Source organism: Pygoscelis adeliae, unplaced genomic scaffold (genome assembly GCF_000699105.1).
Source record: "Pygoscelis adeliae isolate BGI_AS28 unplaced genomic scaffold, ASM69910v1 Scaffold427, whole genome shotgun sequence".
Lineage (NCBI taxonomy): Eukaryota > Metazoa > Chordata > Aves > Sphenisciformes > Spheniscidae > Pygoscelis > Pygoscelis adeliae.
Genome location: NW_008825214.1, coordinates 324,310 through 336,234, shown reverse-complemented (window position 1 = coordinate 336,234; position 11,925 = coordinate 324,310).

Sequence of the window (11,925 nt, the reverse complement as noted above, 5' to 3'; positions counted from 1 at the left end):
GGTGCCTGAGGGCGCCGCGCGGAGCGGGAGCGCTCAGCTGTCCCCTCCCGGGGCACAGAGCAGGTGACCCGTGGCCAGGGCACGGCGAAGCGGGCCAGGCACTGCCAGAGCGTTCCCTGCTTGTTCTTTGACCTCTGGCCGCTTGTTCTGCAGATGGACAACGGCTTAAAGAATTGCCCCTTCTGCTTTCAGTTTTGTCTAGAGACTGCTGCGTTACAGGGCTGCTGAAATTTAAATCGCATTAAGCAATGCAAGTTTAATTCCCAGTGCTACTGGATCTGGTCACCTGTGTAGGCAGATCCTCTTCCCGCTGGGAGGGGCAGTGGTGCTGGGGAGGTATAAAAGCGTTAAGTACCTGCGCAGAGAGGTTTTGGGGTCTATTCGAACTGCGTTCAGGCAGGGCTCGTCACCGTGAGCACCTTCCGGCAGTGCTCGGAGGGACAGGGCCAACACCCGTACGTCACTGTACCTTCCTCCCCTTCCTGGAGGAGGAAACAGGGTTTTGTTCTATAATTTATATGTGCACTGGGCTCTTTATTCCTGCACTTGGAATAAAGGGTGATGCCAGGTTTGAGAGGATGCTCCTGAGGGAGCTCGTCCTGGCTCTGGGGACTGCCCCGGGACAGCTGTCTCAGGCTCACAGAAACTTGACTGCAGCAGCGGGAGCGAGAACAGAACAGTGAATTTCCTCAGCCACAGACGACAGTTTAAAACTCCAGGCACTCTCTTTTCAAAATGTGTCTCAAGACTGAGCCAAGGGTTACCAGGGATGTGAGACTGTGCTCTACCGGGAAACGGTGCACTGACTTGGGAGCACGTGTTGGCACGTGTGCCTACTGCAGGCAAGTATTGCACGTCTGGAAAATCTTACTTGGGGCTTTGTAGCTTTGTGGTTAATAATATTATTAGAGGGAACAGACCGTGTTCTCACCTCCATCAGGACTAAATCTGGAAAATTGTTCAGGGCACGGACATTTTTATTTATATCTCTGTAGATAGTGTCTTTTACGTAAAGAATCTTCCTCCGTTTAAATATCTGTATGAAGGCGCTAAGAGAGGCGGCTAGTCGATGTTAGGCTAATCATACACAGTACTAAATCCCAGCTCACACAAAGTGAGGGGTAGTGCTTGGCATGCTGGGGGATTGTGTCCGAAATCACTGATAATAACTATATACTGAGCTTACAAAATCGGAGATTACGACAGGTGCTTAGTTCATCCTGTCTAGCGTTGTGAGTACTCTGGTCATGCTAAAACCTGCATGCTGCTTGTCTGCCCTGCCCATTTCATCCACTCGGTTAATAAATACTATTCAAATACTGCTGGAGGAGTGATTGCTACATGTAATTAAATCCTGTAGCAACTCTCCCGTTCAAGGGCAAAGAGAGAAAAGAACATGTGAAAACAGCAAATGAAATACATTAACCTTAAAAATAAAGCATGGATTTGGAAGGCGCTTTTGAAGTTAAACAGTAATACTATCCCTGGGCCACCCTCAGCTTTGGTGGCCTTAAAGCAGCACTTCATTTATCGTTATAACATTAACGGTGGGGCTTTTTCACAGATGGATCCTAGGGCACACCATACAGAAGGACAGCTGTTAACAGCCTATACACACACAGCACGGAACAGATCCCAAAATACTCCACTACACGAATTTTACACAAGCAAATAAAAGCTTTGGGCTTTTTATCTTTCACACCTGCTCTTACCCACTGAAGCCAGCCAGAAAATCTCACTTCATTGTCAACAAGTGTTGGCAGAACACTTTTTACAAGGAAAGGCGATTTGGGAGGAATTACAGTAACTGATGCGGAATACACTGCAGGGTAAGGAATACCCAGCAATTATTACTGGCCATGCTGAACCAAATCCCACATTTAGGACACCTGGTGAATTTTGCTGATTTACATAGGAGCAGAAACGGGTTCAAAATTTCCCTCAATTCTAGACTGAAGTAGTTACAAAGGACTGGTTAAAAACGTGTTCAGGCTTCAAACTGTGGGCAGCAATAATGTGTGTTTTAATGCAAACATACTGTTTCACACAGTTCAGACATACTTTCCAACAGTTTTATCAGATTTTGAACGGTAACCCCATTTCTGCTTGGGGGGGGAGGGGGGTGGTTAAGTGCATGGCCTTTTCCCATTATGTTCAGAACTGGACGCAGTACACTCTTGCATGACTTAGGAGTGCGTGCACTGTTTACACGTGCAACCCCGCCCCGCCACACACACATTTTCTCAAAAAAGCAAGTGTAGCCTTAATGATGCAAGTAAATAATCTCAAAAAAACCACAGGGGAAATGTTACTACCTTTTATGACGCCAGGTTAGGGTTCCACGTCTCTTTTCCAGGCTCTGATAACATCACCAGTGCAAACACAGGAAAGATCATCCTAGGTTAGGGGGGTTAGTGACGCCATCCATCCTGGCACAACTCACGTCCTGGCAGGCAAGTAAAAGAGAGAAAGGTCAGACGGCTTTTTTAAAGCAAAGTCATGTTTTAGCTATTTAGAAAATGTTACAGAAGATTTTTAAACATCAGAATTTAAATGTTAATCCTTGCAACACTGACAACATCTGCCTGTTTTCAAGGATAATCACTAACAAAATACCTGATTCTCTCCAGCTAGCAGGTTAGCTGCCATCGCTAACTCACTCCACAAGGTGTGCTGTTATTGGTCCCAAGTTTTCTTACGGCTTCAGGAAGCGCCCTAAATCGTCTTGTAAAACTGCAAAGTTAGGCTTGTTGCATTCCCAGCCCAGGAAGAGCAGCAGCAGAACTAAACAGAAAGCAAAACCGAGCACTGTAGATGGAATGGTGAACATTTAGTAATGGTATTGAATAACTGCATTAAAAATAAACATTTAGTTGTTTGAAATTATTTATAATCTATTTCTCTTTCCAGTATTTTTGAATTTTTATTTACAGGCTGAGGAATTTTGGATTCCTAATTATTTCTATCTTGAGAAAGTTGCATAGAACTTATTAAGTATGGAAATGCAGCTTAAAAAAAGGATACAGAAGTGAAGTGTCTTATCCAAACTTTCTTTAAAAAAGAAAGTTTGGATAAGACGTTTCTGATCAGCTGCATGAGAACACACTTATTGACAAGATGATGAAATCCTCCTCTAGAAAGGATCCTAATAGGTCTCCCTTGGAGATCTATGCACTGCATTTCACAAGCAGAGAAACGTGAGTGGACATTTTTATTTTATTTTGCATTACTATACTATTTCCAAAATAAAAGATTCATTCAACTGGATAAGCATTTAAATGTGTTGATTTGCAGCTACATATTCTTTGTACTACACTGCGGGGGGGGGGATTGTGTGGCATTCTATACTTCTCAGGAAGATTCACATTCTTATTTTTTTTAATTGGAAAATGGTGAATGGTATCCTTATTCGACATTCATTCTTTATGGTTGGTGTCAAGTTGCAGTTTATGGTAACTGGATGTCATTTATGAACAAACACAGCACTTCAGAAAAATACTTAATCATAAATACAAGGGCCGATTTATCAGGAAGCCCTCCTAGGTATGGAGCAGGTCAAATGTATCTCACACTAGCCACGCTATTTGAGATTCTAGAACTATCTTATCTTTTCACACCTTTACCATAGGGTTGGGGTTTTTTAATTCTACTATTGGCTTTTCAATTTTAATTGAAAAAAATCATTGAACTAAAGCAGCTGAATACACTAAAATAAAAACCAGTCTCCATACCTGCAGAAGAGGCAATTGCAATGAGAATCTGGTTTTTTATACCACCTGATAGATTGTAAATATTAAATATTTATACTAAAATCCATCCCACCATGAATATCTAAACAAAACAGGCATGCAAAATAAATATTGACATGCAAGCCCTTCCCACTCCATTTGCTCTCTTTTCAAACTTAAACATCTTCTGGCATTATCAATGCTTATGGAGACGTCTTCTTGAGCCTCTAGAGTATCAGTCATTTGAAATGTCAGGGGTTATTTTAGATTGAACAACAATATTCTATCCTTCGTTCTGTGATCGGGGACATAAACCTGTGGTTATTCAGCATTTAAAAGCCAGAGGCTTTGGAGGAAAAAGTGATTTTCATCGCCACCTTGTGTCTAATACAGAAAACGCCAATTCTCCAAAAACACCCCAGAAGCCTAAAGAAATCTCACCAGGACTTTTTGATTAAAGCTGCAGACAGTAGCCTGATAATTGTCCCACTTATTTCTGGGTGCTGCCTTTATGTATTGTCTCTGAATTTGCTGGTCACAGCTGCCCCCGAGAGCTATTGCATTTCACCCAGCGGCACGCGGGGCTCAGCCTGGGCTCCCTCCTAGCTCCTGGGAGCAAACCTGCACCAGGGCTGGCAGGTAATCACAGGCTACCTTCATTTCCTAAGCGGTTTTAGGCTTTATCAATAACCTAAAAAGCCCGAAATGGCCTGGGACCAGCCTGCTCGGCATCACTTCTCCCCATGCCCGAGCTCCGGCAGAAATCCCTGCCAGCGCTTGTGACCCTTTGCGGCACCGTCCTTGCCCCCGTTCGGAGCTGCCCTAGGCAAGTGGGACGGCTCGTCTTTACAAAAGGCCTGTGAGGGCAGGCGATGCCGGCTGAGGGATTGCACGGTGCTGGTTTTACTTCACCCAAGCGGCTTGGCGTATATAGCCACGCTTGTGCACCAAGGCTCGCCCTTGGCCTGCGGGTGTTCGGGGTCTGGGCAGGCTCAAGCGCCCCCGCAGCTGCCCGCAGGTTGCTGAGGACCCCCTCTTTGAGGGAGAAGGCTTTAGGAAAGGGTTCTGTTTGCCCCCCAGCAATGGGGCGGCTGCCGTGGGGCCCCATTCTAGAAGGAGCTCAGCCCCATGGCAACCAGCGGCCCCCAGCCCACACCAGGACCCCGGCGTGGCCCAGACCCCTCTCCCACGAGACGCCGCGTTTACCCGTTTCACCCGTTTCAGTGCTTAACTCTGGGACTCGTGTTCAGGACCAGGGTTAATTTGTGACATACCTATTGAAAGGAGATTTGACTGACAGGTAAGATTTTTTTTTCAGGTCCCTTTTTTTCCCAAATACCCCTTCTCTCCTGACTGGAGCAGTGCTTAACTCTGGGACTCGTGTTCAGGACCAGGGTTAATTTGTGACATACCTATTGAAAGGAGATTTGACTGACAGGTAAGATTTTTTTTTCAGGTCCATTTTTTACCAAATACCACATCTCTCCTGACTGGAGCAAAACTATAAATTAGTACAATCTACAGTGAATTAAGGCTCTAACTTTAATCCCTCCGTATGTCAACTAGGTTAAAGGTGCAGGAGTTTTGAACAGGAATATATGATTACAGAGCTATCTCTACTAATCAGCTCGGTATCTGCTTAAACACCTTTACAACATTACTCAAAGGAAGCAGTAAAGATAAAACGGGCTTCGAGATTATCAAGAGAAGATGTAATTATGCTCACAATATTAATATTTGGCTTAGTGTTTGCGCACAACAATCTCAGCAGAAAAGGTGAGTTGTTCACATACTTGCAAGTTCTACCTGAATAAAACTAAGGATTTTGTAAGAAACTAACTTATGTAATATTAGGAATAAATGTCTGTTAACTTTCTCTCCTCTACCATATGCTGAACTAAGTCTTTAATCCATATGCCCTCACTCAAATTTTTGCACCGTTGCTGTCAGCAAAACGTTGACATTTAAAATTAGTTACTAAAAGAGGGTTGTACTGACTTAACTGTGCATTGGAATTAAAAGTGGTTCATCCTTCACTCCATTCCCTCAGACCCCAGGGACTACAAATGTCATGTGGAAAATGCCTCAGAAATATCTGGCAGCATAAGAAGCCTGAACATCTTCCTGCAAGGTAAGGAGTGAAGGGAAGAGGAAAGCTGTCAGGGCTCTTAATGGTTTGGTTCACATTTTCAGCTGTCTCAGCTATTCCTCAGCCACCTGACCAAAAAGGATGCAAGAGGGCATGCAAAATTTTAGCTCTGTTTTGCTAAAAACCAAAGAGACCATTATAGTAACCTTTGACGGGTTGGTGTCACTTGCCATCAGTAATTATGCATAAAATCTGAAACTTTCAGATTTCAGCATCCGAGCACCTCTATTAAGGGCCTCAGCTCCCACGCAGCCTTTTGAGTCCCCCAGGGCAACAGGGACCCCAAACAGAGGGGTCTGTCCGTTGACTATTCAGGGAGTTGCCCATAGGTAGTTATGTTGCTATGAAGTTAGATGGTGTGAATGTTGTCCTCCGGAGTGTAACAGCTTACTGTGCTTGAGCATTAAGAATAAAGCTAGTCCGACAAAAAAGAACCACCAAAGGGATTACACACAGGGAACTTGCTTGGATTTTCCTCATTGTAACACTAACAGCGAGCTGCCTCTGAAGTTCCTTTACAGCAGTACGTCCCTCACAGCTAACTCTGCTGGCCTGAACCTTTTGCAAGAAGAACTACAAGTAATTTAAGAGAAGCCATTTCTAATGTTTCTTATCCTTTTCCAGCCCCCGGGGTAGCAGCAACCAAGGGGAAGTTAAGCAGAATCCAAAAAGTCATCACTCTGGAATGCTTTAGTCTTCAAAGCCCCGTGCAAGTGCATCTGCTCTATTTGGAGAAGATGCATGGAGATTTGACAAACCAGACAGCAGAGAAACGTACCCTGCAGAGCCTGAAAGTCGTCACCAGTGCAGACAGGAAGCCTGCTATCGGCCACACCTGCGTTTTGCTAACACGCCACAGAAAAAAGTTTCAGAGAAAATTTATTCTTAGAGAAAAAGGTAAAAAGTTCAATGTAGCAAATACACGTTTAGGTATGTCAGAGGATGGCAGTCTTCAGTTTCAGATAGCTGATACCTTAGCAGTTATTAAAAAAGACTATTTGTACCTATTAAAAAAAAAAAAAAGAACTAGGAGAAAGTAATGATCCAGAATTAACACTACTGAAAGCTTCAGGTTTTGGAACAATTCCATGGTGGTGTTATTCCTTCTTTTGGGAGGGCCAGGAGGTTCTGGCAAATACAATTTCCAATATTAATACATGTAGAAAATTCTGTAAGTTGGGAAATTGCACACAAGCAAGAAAACTAACTGTCTCTAGTACTTTACTGCCAATTGCCAGGTACGCTGCCACCTCTTGCCAACTGCGTCAGCGTGCAAGTAATTCTAGCCTTCAACTGCTTCTGGTTCTTCAGTTTAAACACACACAAACATCTGGTTTTAAAACTTCTTTTTACTTCCAGTGTTTCTAGCAGGGATATCCAATTGTGTTATCACAGCAAAGCTGCCCAAGCTGAAAGTTTTTGCAGAGGGTTTGACTGTCCCACATGTGCACCAAGAAAACCAGACTTCAGAGAGTACGTACCAGTTCTCCCTCCAGAGTCACAAAAGTAGTATAGCAGTAGATGTAAGGGGTAGAAAAAGATACTGGCTTTCACACACACAACTTTGACGAAGTTCTCCCAAGTAGCCATTTCTTTGAATAGCAGTATTGCCTCTGCCAGTAAGTGCATTGGCCCAGGTGTTTTGTGAATCCGTGGCTGTGATAAGAAAACAGTATTTAAACAGTGACTTTCACAAGAAGTTACCCATGTTTAAGTGTGCCCCATGAGGGCTCCTAGCTTCCCTTAAAAACCTCACCTGACTTCATCGGGAAGTTACAAGGCTTACTACTGTGACTGGGCTTACACACCAAATTCACCTGGGGACCAGGCAGGAACCGAAAAGATATTTCAAATATTTTCAAGTAAAAAGATTCCAAGATTCTAGAGAGATTTACAGCTTCCTGTGAAAGCCTACAGGAGACTCTGAATTGTTCCTCTGCTCTGGTCCCCCTAACTTAGCCCAACCTAACCAAAATGAAGAAAATTTTGAACTGTCAAAGAATTGTAAACACATTTTAAATACTCTTCTCTATCTCATTTTAGAGGGAGTTCCATCCATAAATGACAAAGATATGCTGAACAGACAAAAACTAAGTATCGTCATTAAAGTGTTCATCGCTTGCATCCTGTTAGCCTTCGCACTACCCTGTATCGTGTTTGTTATATATGAAATTCCCTGCCTGGTAAGTTTTTGAACACGATAGTCTCTCATCTCAATCCCCCACACTCATCCAGAATACAGCCTTGTAAGTATGACTGATGAGTTGAAATATGTTTACCAAGTTTTCAGGAAGGGAGAACTGTCTTTACAGGTATGGACAGAAGCTGTGTGCTCAGTACAGCGACGCAAGAAAAATACATGGTCTGAGATTTGCAGACCTCCTGAATTCACTGTACTATGATGACCACAACCACCTCACAAACTTCTTGATATATCAGGAGACTGCTCTTCCTAGAGGAAACCTTGTTCCTCCTTCTCAGCAGCAATTAGCAGCAGAGCAATTCACTAGCTCCCTGTCAACCCAGCTACTGGTTTATGGGAGGCATGTCTGATTTTTGGTTGCAATCAACTGCTCCCCAAATTACTATTGTCAATGTGAGGCAATTCTGTCAAAAAGAAGCACAGAACAACCTTGTGCTCGGGCAGCTGCTGGCCAGCTGGGAGAGGTACTCCTGATGCCAGAGGAAGAACAGTTTAGGGGTGGAAGACAATAGGCAAGACTTTCAAAGGACAGGTAACCCTCTCTAGTCTTCTAGGCTGCAGGATGAACTATTTAAGCATGCTGGTTGAGGGCGTGTGTACAAGAGGGAGATACTGGGAACAAAAGACATCAGGGGCTGCGATATGCCAACTTCCTTCTGTAAAGCCGTATTACTTTGATGCCTAAAAATCCAGTAGCATTCACCATGGCCCCTCCAGAAACACATAGCCCTTTTTTCATTTTGAACAGCTGGTATTCCCCACCACCCCCTACACACCCCTAACTGCTTCTGCTTCTTTCCTGAGTGCTTGTGCCCTGACTGGATCAACAGCATACGGAGCAGCAGAAGAAGCCTGTCTGCAGCCTGTGTCCCAGTGCATGACCAAACAGCAACACTTCTAACCCCGTTTCTGGAGGGCACAGAACAGAAGCCACTGAAAGCTTTTGTCTGACCTTCAGCCTCCCTTCCCCAGGTACTACTGGTCAGTGTCAACCAAATTTGACCGAGCGACAGCAGGCCTCAATGCAAGCAAGTTTCCAAGTGAAGATCTGATTAGGTAGTAAGGAGACAGCCAAATCTGTCCCCGGGGAAAGCTGGGTGGGCTCAGCTGTCCCCATGCTGGCTGGCAGCCATCCGACAAGCCTTGCGTAGGGCAAACAGCACACGCAGCACATGCCATCATGCCCATGGTCACAAGTGGAGACAGGAGGGAAGCTGGGACTGTCGGCCTGGGGAGGAGGTATGGGGCGGTCTGGGCTCATCCATTCTGCTCTTCACAGGGTAACCTGGTTTTAGGTGCATCTAAGCAACAATAACTGCTTGAAGATAGACCTATCCCTTCCCCCTCAAGAAATTAAATAACCCTGACATATTAAGGTGCCTTTTCATGAGGAAATGATTTACTCTTGTGCTTCCTACCCCATTAAGTGAACTGCTGAGGTTGAACAGTTATACTCTACTCCCACCTCTCACTGTGACTTGGGATCAAGCCACTTCTCAACTTCGGCTTATCCAGTTACTTGTCTGCCACCCAGCTCTAACAACTGCCTTGTAGTGAGGCTGGAGAGCTTAGCCCTGCCGACACACAAGCAGCCCTCTGGATATTACACATACAGAACGAACCGCTTGAGAGCATTTAATTTGCAGAAATTATCAGCAAATAATTTCAAATAGCAAATGAAAACTACCTCATTTCTTAAAACTTCTGAGTAGAAAAAGGCAGCACGTGAGCACATTATTCATTACAAACTATCCACTTAGATCTTCTTGGAGTGTAACTAGTGAGAAATGTGCTACAGTGAGAGGTTCGGAAATTGAACTGAGACCCTTAAGAGCCATTTCACACAAGCCATTGAACAGCCATCAGGTGGTGACACCTTTGGGCCTCTACTAAGCTGAAAACCATTTGAACAGACTTAAGGCAAAAGACTTTTTATGTCATTGCTCTCTCCAGGAGACATGAGGCGTGCCATACCTTCTTTAGTTCTGTTCAGCCAGGAGATGTTGCACCACTAAATTACTGATCTGAAAATCGCAGCACTGGAAGACTCTAGGAGTAGGTTTGTTTAACATTCCTCATGAATATTTTTTCTTTCCTTGCCAGGCAGAGGCATAATAGCAAGACCCTTACATGAAAAGATCCAAAATCATTGTCATCCATGAAACCTACTTTTGAAAAGCTGCAGGCCTCAGAAGAACACCCTTTTTACCTGTGAAGGCGCATCACCTTTCCCTCACCACTGACTGGAAACAGCAGAAAGCAACCACTGAGAAGACACCCATATGCTGATTCCTTCCATTAACTACCCAGATTCTTATTTTAATTCCCTGATACAGGAAAAACCTGTTGGCATAAGCAATAAATATTTCATTGACGTTCCAAACTCTGCCTCTCCCAAATTTTTAATATTTTCCCATCGTTTTTCACATACATTTGGGGCCTGGGCAAAAGGAAAAGGAAATAATTTCCAGTATTTTTAGTCTTGCAGTTAAATAGTTCAGACAAGGAGCAGACACGTAGCAAACTCAGCATACCAGACCTTCTCCTCCAGCCTCAACAGGAATAACGCAGATATTAATTATTGAGCTTTAGCCTCTGCCTAGGTCTGAGTAGGCGCACATTTTCATGTGCTGATACAAAATGAATCTCTGATCTATTTGCAATGTACTTCTATCTAATGCAATCTTCAGCTCTCAGATATGAACTGCCAAAGGCTACATCTGTCTGCTACAGAGAACAGCTCTCAAGTTCCCATGCGAAGGATTCAATGCTTCGGAACCTGCATGAATGAACAGAAGCAGCCTTTGAGCCTCACGGCAAACAACTCACCACTTCCCCCCAGTGATGTAGATCCTGTTCGTCTAAATCAACATCATGCACGCTCTGAGGGGCACCAGAAGAATTTCACACAAAATCAGTATCTCACAACAGCATAAAAAATGTTGCACAGAAACAGTGATGAGAGTTTTTTGTTGGAAGAGGTATGGGGTCACTGAGCTATGTGGGGTAGACCCAGCCCTGGCCATGCAAGGTGTTCCAGGCAGGTCAAGTTTACTGCAAGAACAGCACCCAAGTATAAGCAAGTATTTGAAATCCAGGAGATACCAGTCACATTTGCCGGCACCATAAACATACAGAGAATCTACTTAATATCTGTGTTAAACCACATTTTGTCAGCATTGCCATTACAATTGCACCAGGCTTTGAACAAGCACCACGTCCCCAGGGGAACACAATACAGCGTACGAGGCTACCGCAGAGGTGACGAGAGATACTACGAGGTGTGTATCGCCACTGTGCCAGGTTGGCTGCGCAGACCGTCTAATACGAAAACAAATGGCTATTTTTAAAAGAAGCATAAACCATTCCCGAGCTTTCGGGCTTTATGCAATGCAAGACTCGTTCAGCTCTGCTCAAATCCCTCTGACTGGATGCTCTCAACAAGCCCAAGCCCACATGTGCACCTAGTTCACGAGACATCCACAGTGTACGTGGGAGACAGCCACGAGAAGATCTTGTAGGCAGGATAGCGCCTGCGGGCAGAAGGGAAGGGACTGGAGAGCACTTTCTCAAGTAAAAGTCACCCAAGATTTGCCTGCACGACCTCAGAAACTTCAAGGATGAACCCGAAAAGACGATTCCGTTGGCAGGAACCACCTGAAAGCTGATTTATTAACCGACAAGGGAAGAAGTTTAAACTTCTCCCTGGTGTATCTGCAGTGCAGCACAGCGCTGTCTCAGAAGAACCGAGGCCGCCAAGGCCTCTTCATTACGCACCGCACCGCGCAGCCCCAAAGCGATGGATGAACAGACACCCGCCAGCTGTGGGGCGGGCGGGAGACGGA